The following is an 11,791-nucleotide window of genomic DNA, read 5'->3' as shown; positions in this document are numbered from 1 at the left end:
CTTGTCGTGGTTTCTACCCTGCAATAGTGGGGATGACATGACATTTAGTGGAAGATGATATGGATGGTCTGCATGTAGAGATAGAACAAAAGTAGTAATTACGCATAGTAGGGGTGACGGACCTGTTTGTTTGAACTTATCAGCCGACTTATTAGCTAATCTACAGTATTTTTCTCTCACAACAAAACAGCTTCAACTGGCTTATGAGCCGACTTTAATACCAGCCGAACAGGCCCGACGTTGATAGCTTCCATTGAGAGGTTTAAACTTAGTGGGAAGCAGAAATTACATGGCATTTAGTAGGAGATGATGTGGATGGTTAGTGGGATATGACGTGAATGGCGAGCTTGTTGAGATAGAAGGCTGGTGGGGTTAATGATTAGAAAATACTAGCAGTATACACCGCGCATTGCTACGTGAATTGTGGATGATTTAGAATGAAATTAGACTATATATAATTACTTGTGAAGGGATAAACTTTTATAAACCAATATTGGTGGATGATGTGGCACTCCGATATGGACAACTAAGTGTGTTTTAGTAGATGATGTGCCTCATTGATGTGTATATTATAGTTGTAGATGTGAATTGCACCTGCTAGTGGACTTTTGAATGAAATTAGACTACATATAATTATTTATTTGAAGGGATAAACTATTACGAACCAATATCGGTGGATGATGTGGCATGCCAACATGGACAAATAAGTGTTGTTAATGGATGATGTTTATATTATAATAATTGCATGTGTGGGCTGTAATTGCATGAGATAGTGGATTGATAAGGTGGATAGCTCGCCTATCAAGATAGAACTATATTGAGGTTTAAGATTATAAGATAATAGGTAGCGTGCCCATGCCTCGTCAAAGTGACATTTAATTCAAAAAGCAAAGTTCGTGAAATTAACATAGTCACGGAGAGCGCGACGTCGCAGACTCACAAACTCTACTGTATAGACTTTTTCGTGATACGACTAAGATAATATTTTATATCGGCAGAAATAATTCTACGATATCCATTTCTTTCATGCGCCAATAAATCCATTTCGAGTAGATATGTAAATAGATTCATGCCCGTGCGTTGCTAGGGGACAACTAAACTTTTGTACTAAAAACACACGGATCGCACGACAAGATAATAATACTGTAAAAGTATATGACCGACGTTAGAGTGATATTTAATCCAAAAAGCTAAGTTCGTGAAATGTACACAGTTACAGAGAGCATGGCATCGCAGGCTCACAAACTCTACTGTGTAGATCTTTCCGTGATGCGGCTAAGATCATTTTTTATACTGGGAGGAAGATATTTCCGATATCCATTTCTTTCGTGTGCCAACAAATCCATGAATAAGTTCCACCACATCTCTATACCATCCTATACACGTCATTGGCAAAGCGAATTAGCCACAACTTATGTAATTAGTTTTATAATTAGCTCATGTTTAGTCCTCCTAATTGATATCTAAAAATTCAATGTGACAAGGACTAAAGTTTAGTCCTGGGATCCAAATACTCCCTAACTCTCGACTCATACTGGTTGCTCATTTGCACCACCATACCTATGTGTCTGCACGTATATACTCTAATGCCAGAACGTCTGAGATGGTCTTTATTGTCCACCATTTGAAAATATCATAACTTTAAGGTTGTCATTTGTGTATGCTGTAGGATTAGAATGCTTTGCACTGATCCATGAGGGTGTCCATGAGAGTCAAAATTTTTTATGTCATTATGATGCCTAAGCTTACCAATCAGATAGAGACGAACTTGATTGTTAAAATATTTTCAACACTGCTTTCATATACTCCCTCTGTCCCAAAATAGAATTCATTATCGCTTCTCGAGAAGTCAACTTTTTTTAAATTCGACCAATTATATATAAAAGAATATTAATATTTATAATACATAATTAGTATCATTACATAGATCATTGGATATATTTTCATAATAAACTTATTTGAAGATATAAATGTTGCACGTATTTTTTACAAACCTAGTCAAAGTTGAGAAAGTTTGACCTGCACATATCCCATAATGACTTATATTTTAGGGCAGAGAAAGTATATGCTAATGGTAGTAGTCAATTGGAAGTCGTGATGAACACAACAATACTTTCATATTATATGCTAATTGGAGTACGAAGAAACGCAGGGGAATGGACCTATATACGAATGGTGGGAATATTCGTTTAGAAAATTGCAGAAGGTTCACTAGTCTCACCATATATAACATGCACATCTTTTATTTGGCACCACTGATGTTCTCAAGGAGCAGCCAATTTTTAATTTTAGGTCTGCATGCTGGAAACACTAAAATTAAGGGCCAACCTCATTGAGTCGTCTTGCTTAATCTTTGCCAATTGTTTCCTTCCATGCATGATTATTGTTTCCTTCCATGCATGTGACCTCATGTGATCGATTTATTTTCCTCAAAGTAGGCAGAGATCGCAGGGATGGCAATTTCTTTTTCTATCGCGCAGGGTATCGCATGGCCGAAAGGGAGGAGTCTTGCTTGATCTTTGCCAGTTATTTTCTTCCATGCATGATTATTATTTTCTTCCATGCATGTGGCCTCAAGTGATCGATTTGTTTTCCTTCAAAGCAGGCGGGGATCGCAGGGATGGCAATTTCTTTTTCTATCGCGCGGGGTATCGCATGACCGGAAGGGAGGAGCAACCAAAAAAAAGTCGCACCAAAAAATAGTCTTATTTTTAGTCTTTTTAGTTGTAGGAGATATAGATAGAGATACAAATATAGATAAAGATATAGATATAGATATAGATTAGGTAGATAAGATATGAAACACAAATGATAAAACAAATAAAGCAAGTCAAAGAGATGCGAGAAGTAGATATTGTCATTTTTATTTCAGGCACCTGAAGATATTGCACAACTAGCAATACCCATATCACAGCAGCATTATTTTGGAAGAGATAAAGTACAAATCAATCAATAAATGTATCAGAAAATATGCAAATGGTCCATATATAATATTGATTTGATTTTGCTGTATGCACCCTGGATATGCAAATTAAGGCATCCGCTCTGGTACTCCCTTTTTAAAAAAATGACGCGAATCTCAAAGCAGATAATTAAAAAATGACCCATCCGGCCGTCCAACTGGGTCCCGCCTGGGCCAGCCCCGTCTTGCCGTCCAAGCCCAGTCCCGTGTCCAGCCTTAGTTATTCCGCCTGAGACGCCGTCGCCAAACATACCACGAGTACGCGTCTTCCATTCGCGAGCAGCGGCGGACCTCCTCCAGTCCATTGCGCCGGCCATTCCCGAGCAGCGGCGGCCATGCCTCCGGCCACCGCACCTCCATCTCCCCCATCGCGCCTCCTTCCCCCTCCGTCCGCGCCACCACCGCACCACGCGCCACCGGCCCGCCGCGGCGCAGGGCACACCGCCCGGGGGAGGCGGCCGTCCGCACCCCCATGGCCCCCACGAGCCACCGGCCGAGGGAGGCGCCGCCTGTGCCCCGCCGCGTCACCGGAAACCCGGAATTTCCTTCTCCCTAAAGAGCGCTTTGACGGTCTCAGAGGACATTTCCTTGTGCAGATGCACAGGGTCAGTGCAACTAACAGAACCACGACAATGGCTGATGCTGAAGCTATGGCAGCAATCTCTTTGATACCCAAGCCACCATCAACATTGCTGCTGCTGCTGCTGCCACTAGATGTGCACGGCCGTGTCTTAGTCAGCTCACGCATAATTGTTGGCATGGGACAAACAGGAAACAGTTCACCTGTAACTGAATAAACAGTAATTACATGAACTGGTGATACAGTAGCAGTAGTTATCTCCTCCCCAGGAAAAAATTACAAACTGCCACAACGAACAAGAAAAATTGATTTCAGATTTATTGGTAGCAATAGAACTATACAAGATCAGTTTCTGAAATCATCTATTTGAAGTAGTTGAGGACTTGCAACATTAGTGAATTACAGGGACAACTGCCGTCCGACAAGTCGTCGTCTTCATCGTTGTTGGCATTGGCGTCGTCGCTCCCACTGCCGCCGCCAGCCTTACCGTTACGCACGCTGAACGACGGCGGCACGTAGGGGGGCTTAGTGCACCGGAGCAGTGCCCAGTTGACGCCGTCAAAGAACGGGTGCCCCTTGATGGCCGAGGTGACGCGCGGGGTCCTTGACGAGCAGCGCGGCGACGAGGTCCCTGGCGGCCGGCGACACTTACACGGTGGCGGCGGGGTCCCGGTCCCGGGCGAACTCGAGCACGCGCCACGACGTTGACGAGCGTGGCCTCGTCGTCGTGGCCCCGTACAGGAGCTCGAAGACGAAGATGGCCAGCGTCCACCAGTCCACCGCGCTGCCGTGCCCGTCCGCGGACACGATCTCGGGCACCAGGTACTCGTGCGTGCCCACTGTTGGCCTCAAGAACACAACAACGCGGAGGCAGTGCCTCAGGGCTGACGTGTCCCCCCTTATTAGAGCTCATGGCACTACGTCAGATATGGTTTTTAGGGACGGCTAATAAGCATTTGTAGGGGCGGTTCGACCAACCGCCCCTACCATACCGTCTCTACAAATCATGTATTTGTAGGACCGGTTCCCAGACCGTCCCTACAAATCGATTTGTAGGGGCGGTTGGTACTGTAGCCGCCCCTACAAATCGATTTAAAGGGAAACACCAGTCGCCCCTACAAATCGATTTGTAGGGGCGGCTACAGTACCAACCGGCCCTACAAATCATTTTTCTGCCAAAAAAATTTAAATTTACAATTTAAATTTGACCAGAACATATATTTTTCTTGCACAACTCCATCATGACTTATCTTCTTCTGCGATTGTACTAAAACTCAATGACAATACACATTTATTTATATCATATTATAACAAATATTTCATGACAATACACGGTGCAAATTATTGTGCTTGCTGTTCATTTAAACTATGAGACTGCACATAGGTATATGAAAAGTAATCTAAAAACTAATTTTCGCTCGATGCAAGTAACACAACATAGAACAAGACACACCGCAGCAATTGATGGTATATCTGCTCGACCTGGAGAACCATGTGAAACATCCATGCCAAGAATTAATGTTGGTTTTTGGAGTCACAGCTGGTATCATTTGGCGATGTTCCAATGATAGTTTAGAGTTCATTCCACCAAGCTAGTCGACAGAAAAAATCATATTAGTAAAAAAACTAATAACAGGATATATGTTCCAACAAGCTGCGGCCACAAATCAGATGCTGACAAATGTATACCTTAGCATTAATTTTCAGAAGAACATTGGTGAAATATTGATCATTCATCTTATTACTAGGAGCTGATGAAAGATGTTACTATCTTGATAGAGTTCAAAGCATTCCAACACCTGGCACACAAGAATTAAGGCCAACAGACAACCTTTATAATGCTGATCGTAACCGAAGAAGCCTGTGATACAGGAAAGTATCAGCCGATTAGAACAATACATAGAAAAATAGGAGGAAATTTCAAAACTAATAATCAATACACTATAAAAGGTTAAAACAAAGAAAATTTTGGTTCTAAATTAATATAACAACTAAAGGCCGCTATCATCTCATTTCGACAAACCCTGGCCATGTAGCTTCTTTGTAATATTTAAGGAAACAATTCAATAGTCCAGCCTTTCAGATCATAGGGTACAGACAATTATTACATATGTATGTGGAGGAACAGCTAGCTTGCATGTGATGGGAGCAAAGACCAAAATTGACTCCAGTACTAATATGTCTGAGCTAAAACAAGCCCACCTATCTATCACAATTTGATTTGAAAATCGACATGCATGTGCATGCATACCTGCAATACAGAAAAATTATGCAGATCCTCTGCTGGGATCTAGCTTATGCAGATCCTCTGCTGGGATCTAGCTTTAGGTAACCATCTAATGGTTCTTACTGATAATAAAAACACAAATATATTAAAATACCTCTTATAGCACATGCATATTAGGATAACATACAATCCTACAAATCAGACGTTGAAGCATGCAACAAGGTGCACATCAAAAGTTACATAAAACAGCACATTCACTTCCTCATGAGACTTGGCTTCAGAAACTTCAGAAATTACATGTGTCACTAATAGGCTGACCAAAATGCTTTAAGCAAATGGGTAGCAAATATATAGCATGACAAAAAAATAGATGTGTCAAATCTTACAATGTTGCTGCTTTTGGATTGCAGAAGATTCCTTCTTGATGACTCATCCTCCCAACTGTGTAAGCTTCAATATCGGAGACAAGTCTCTTCTTCACCTTCTCCTGTTCCACAAAAAGAATAACATGTTTCCTCACAAAACATGAACACAAACTCAATTTGTAGCTCTATAACAATTCATCATGTGCCAGTTTCGTGCTTATTTAATTCTAGCTAAAAAATAAGCAATATTCAACATGATCAACAGACATATTCAACACACAAAGGCAACAGAGAAGATGTATCAGAAACTTGGAAAGTGGAAGGATAATTACAACTACGATTTACCTTCTCAAAGCAAGTTAAGTGCAGCAGCAGTGATGGTGTATTAATAAGCAACAACTCCTTTTTGCAGACTTGGTGACTTCAGAGCTAATTTAGGAATAACCTAAATCGCACTACTAAAGAACAGACTTTAGAACGATGTCCCAATTTGGCATTAGCCTCGGTATTTTTTGCCCCCGGGACTAAAGGACCCTTTAGTCCCGGTTGGTAATACCAACCGGGACTAAAGGTCCCTGCCCAACGGTCGTCCGCGGGGTAGGGATCTTTAGTCCCGGCTGGTAAACCTTTAGTCCCGGTTGGTAATACCAGCCGGGACTAAAGCTTTTAGTCCCGGTTTGGGTGATGCCCCGGGAATAAAGATTAATCTTTAGTCCCGGTTTGGCCCCCTAACCGGGACTAATTATCTCGGCCTATAATCCAGCTCATTTCTTCCTCCCCGAGCCCGAGCCATTCCATTCAAACTCACTACCTCTGTTCTTCAGCTTGCTGTTGTTCTTGCTCTCTCCCCCTCCATTGGTGTTGCTCTTCGATTTTGGAGGTAACAAACTTAATCCTCTTATGTTTTATCAGTAGCTTATCTCATTTTGCAATGTAGATGCATGTGTATCTTTATATGTTGGACTTTATTATGATTTTATATGCCATTTTTAGCTCAAAATCACATGATGATTTGCATATATGTTTGGATAAACAAAAGCTAAATTAGTTCATCAAAATCACGCCTCGTTCGTCCTCGCTGGAGCACACGCCATCCTCGTCCCCGGCGACTTACGTGATCTTAGAATTAATTTTTTCATGAAATGAAAAACTTAGAAAATAGTTAGAAAATTATAGAAAATCCGTACTAGTTGAACTTGTGGACCGTGTTCATCTCAGCGAGCATGTTCTCTGCCGAGCGGTAACGGACGTCAAGGAGGAGCTTTAATTCTATGAGGGAGAGCGGCAACAGTCGTGGAAGACCATGTTGCCTTCCTCGTAGAATCGAAACTCTTCCTTGGCCAAGTACGGTGCCGTCCGGTGGAGAAATGCTCGCCGAGATGATCACGTAAGCAAGGTCAACTAGTACGGATGGTTATTTATTGAAACATGTTTTTGAGCTATGTGATTTCTATGTCATTTTTAGCTCAAAATCACATGATGATTTACAATAGTAAAATCACTTGATAGTTTGGTATTTTACTATTATACATAGTACATATTTCATGATTTAGTTAGATAAATAAATAATTTTAGTTTTGTTTAAATATACCATTTTAGAAAATATGAAATTTACACTAGTTTGCAAAAATAAGTATAGAAAGTCGATGACAACTGGTACCGGATCCTCGGTCTCTCGTTCGGTTGCGAAACGACTGAGGCCAGAACTCCCTCTCATTATCTGCGGCAAGTGTAAGCAGAAGATTGTGATGGAGTACCGAGTCAAGAGACAAGGACCCAACAAGGGTCGTGTTTTCTACAAGTGCCCGGATCGCGATGTGAGTTTCTTACGCATTTGATTATTATGGCTAATTGACCTACTTTTCTTGAATATTTTTGACCAAATATTTTTTGGCTTTAATTTTAGTGAGAGGGCAATGGATGCGATGGTTGGTACTGGGAGGAAGATTATGCTACATACATGCAGAATTCGGGTGCGCTTGAGGTAGCGGCTGCTGATGATGAGGCAGTGAGCCAGCAGGAGAAGCTTATTGATATTCAACAGAAGAATGATTTGTCTGTTTTAGTTGCGTATGATCACGAAATAATTATGTTACTGAAGTGCATTGTAGTTTTAGTTTGTTTAGTGATAGTTGGGATTGCTTACGTTGTAGCCAGGCTTAGTTAATTAATCAACCGTGTGTGTGTCATCTATGTTGTGTAATAAAATACTTAATTATGTTCAAGGTTTTCATAATTTGTCATGTAATGTAGATTATGTCACGCTATTGGATGTACAATGCCGATCGCCGCTCCCAAGACTTTATTGAGGGCGTGCACTATTTCTTAGGTGTGACCGAGGCAAATAAGCGGGATGGTTTTATGTGTTGTCCATGTGCCATATGTAAGAATTTAAAGGAATATTCAAGCTCAATGAGTCTTCATTCACATTTGCTTAAGTCAGGTTTCATGTCAAACTATATATGTTGGACTAAGCATGGAGAAAGCGGGGTCATGATGGAGGAAGGTGAAGGAGAAGATTTAGACATTGATGACATTATTGCTCAATATGGTGCCTTTGATGATACTACAATGGGGAGAGATGAAGAAGAGGTAGCGGCAGAAGATGATCTCGGTGATGCTCTTGGCGATGCCATTCGTGATGCACAACAAGAATGCGAAAGTGAAAAAGCGAAAGTTAAGTTCGAGCGTATGCTTGAGGATCATAGGAAGTTGCTATACCCGACGGCCGAAGAGGGGCAAAAAAAGCTGGGTACAACACTGAAATTGCTACAGTGAAAGACAAAGAATGGTGTATCCGACAAGGCATTTAGGAATTTATTGAACCTCATAAAGAAGATGCTTCCGAAGCCAAATGAATTGCCCACCACTACGTACGAAGCAAAAAAGGTTGTCTGCCCTTTGGGATTAAAAATCCAGAAGATACATGCATGTCCTAATGACTGCATCCTTTACCATGGCAATGAATACGAGAATTTAGATGAATGCCCGGTATGTAAAGCAGCATGGTATAAGATCAGGCATGATGATCCTGGTGACGTCGAGGGTGAACAACGTCCTAGAAAGTGTGTGACATAGTTTTAGAAAGTCTATATGAGATTCAAGAATTTATGACTAGTGTTTGATAAAACTTTCTCAAATGGGAAAATGAGCTAAGTAACAAGTGTAGATCTTGCTGAGATGATCAATCTTGGTATTTAGAGATTTTTCATCTGAGGTCATTTAGTGTCTCATTTGAGCAAGTTTGACCAAGTCAAATTTGGTCAAATGAAAAAACAACACTTTGACTCTAGTATTATGAACTCTAAATGACTTCAAATTGAAAAGTTTTGAATACCAAGTTTGTTAAAATCATCAAGATCTACAATTGTTGTTTTGGTCAACTTTCCATTTGAGATAGTTTGGACGGTTCAAATTTGTGATTTTTAAATTTCAACGCCTACAAACTAGTTTTCGAAACCCTAGATTGTCTCCAATTGAAAAGTTTTGAATACCAAGTTTGTTCAGCTCTTCAAGATATACAATCCTTATATAGGCTATTTTTTCATTTGAGAAAGTTTGAATAAAATATAGTTTAAATTTCATAAGTGTGTGACATAGTTTTAGAAAGTCTATATGAGATAAGAATTTGTGACTAGTGTTTGATAAAACTTTCTCAAATGGGAAAATGAGCTATGTAAAAATTGTAGATCTTGCTGAGATGATCAAACTTGGTATTTAGAGATTTTTCATCTGAGGTCATTTAGTGTCTCATTTGAGCAGCTCATCAAGATCTACAATCCTTAATGAAAAAACAACACTTTGGCGGGCTGCAAAAATTTCAGGCCTTCAGTCCCAGCCCAGGCCAGGAACCGAGACTAAAGGGTGGGCGGAATTGCCCACCTAAAAATACCTTTAGTCACGACTGGTAACACCAACCGGGACTAAAGATCCTTTAGTCCCGGCTGGTAAGCCTAGCCGGGACTAAAGGGTTGGACCGGTTGGACCTTTAGTCCCGGTTCGGCATACCAGCCGGGACTAAAGGATCTTTAGTCCCGGTTGGTGTTACCAGCCGGGACTAAAGGGTCCCGGCCTATATATATCAAAGGGTTCATCTTCTACTTTTCGATCTACAACGTCGATCTCGTCGTCTCTGCCGTGCCCGCGCCGCCGTCGTTGTCTACCCCCGCCCGGCCTCGATCTCGTCGTCTCTGCTGCGCCTGCGCCGCCGTCGTCGTCGAGCCCCGCCCCGCGGCCGTCGAGTCTTCGCCGTACGTCATCCTCGCGCGGCTCTGCTCGGCCCCGTGGCCGGCCAGCACGCCCAGCCACCATGCATGGCCATCCATAGCCTGTTTTAGATAGTTTTTTAGATACTTTTTAGATAGTTTTTTTAGGTAGTGTTTGATATATATGTTAGATTAAAATGTATTAAAATTTAATTAGTAGTTTATTCTTAGTTTTTAGATAGTTTTTGATATATGTTAATTAGATTTAAATGTATTAAAATTTAATTAGTACTTTATTTAGATAGTTTTTTTAGATAGTTTTTATTATAGTTTTTGATATATTTAGTAATTATTATTCTATCTCTCTCTATATATGTGTTAGATTTAATTTTGATTTATAGTAATTCTATCTATGTATATATGTTAGGTTTAATTAGATTTAGTAATTAATTCTATCTAGAGATTCTATATGTATACATATATATGTACTTAATTATTTCTATGTGTATATATACATGTACTTAATTATTTCCATGTGTTGAGAGAGAGAGAAAATTGTATCTAGAGAGACATTCTATGTGTTATCACATGCATATCTAGAGATATATACATATGCACTTATTCTATGTGTTGAGAGAGAGAGAAAATTGTATCATTCTATGTGTATATATACATGTACTTATTTCCATGTTTTTTGGATCGAAAGTGTTTTTTATTCGATTGCAAAGCCTATACACCTTATTATTGTTTATCCTTATGAAATATTATGTGTTATTATATTTAATTGGATTTAGTAATTCTATATGTGTTATCACATGTACTTATGTTATGTACCATAGTAATTCTATCTATGTGTTATCTTGAAGATACAAATGGCTGCTCCGGATGATAACTTGAATGATGACATAATGGCGAATATTATCAACGCTGGCACCAATGTGGATGTAGATGACATGAGTCAATACTTTGCTGATTATGAGGATATCCTGAATATGCCGGTGGTTGAAGATCAACAAATTGTCGCGCAAGAAAATAATGGCGAGGTATATTCGATTATCTATCATCTCTTATAGATGCATACGTACGTATATTTATTGTTAATCGTTGTGTTTCTACTCATGTAGCCGGTTTTTGGATCTACATCAACCACCGGCAAGAGTAAGAAAGTCCGAGGGCCAAAAAAGCCATTAGAGGGTCGTTTCATAATATCAGAATTCGACACCGACACCGGCAAATCATTGGGACCACATGCTCAGACATATGTCAATCAATGTGGGTTCATTATAAGGGATAGGATCCCAGTTAGTGCTCATGAATGGAAGCAAAAGATATCCGCTCCTAATGTTAGTTTTGTATCTGATCGTGACAAGAACCTAGCTTGGAGAGATATCACTCAGCATTTCACATTACAAGCAGATGATGCTTTGAAGGAGCTAGTGAGGGATTGGACAA

General features: G+C 40.4%; 1 long non-coding RNA gene across 1 annotated transcript; it reads right to left on the bottom strand.

Moving 5' to 3' along the window:
• Positions 1-4,804: 4,804 nt before the first annotated feature.
• Positions 4,805-6,187, bottom strand: LOC136482619 (uncharacterized). Its single transcript, XR_010765139.1, has 2 exons — positions 5,232-6,187; positions 4,805-5,134 (listed from the first exon to the last, which is right to left on the bottom strand). It is a non-coding gene; the product is annotated as an uncharacterized lncRNA (long non-coding RNA).
• Positions 6,188-11,791: the final 5,604 nt, after the last annotated feature.

This window comes from Miscanthus floridulus, chromosome 9, assembly GCF_019320115.1.
Source record: "Miscanthus floridulus cultivar M001 chromosome 9, ASM1932011v1, whole genome shotgun sequence".
Taxonomy (NCBI): Eukaryota; Viridiplantae; Streptophyta; class Magnoliopsida; order Poales; family Poaceae; genus Miscanthus; species Miscanthus floridulus.
The sequence above is the reverse complement of the archived record's forward strand: the minus strand, read 5'-3'. Positions and strand labels throughout refer to the sequence as shown.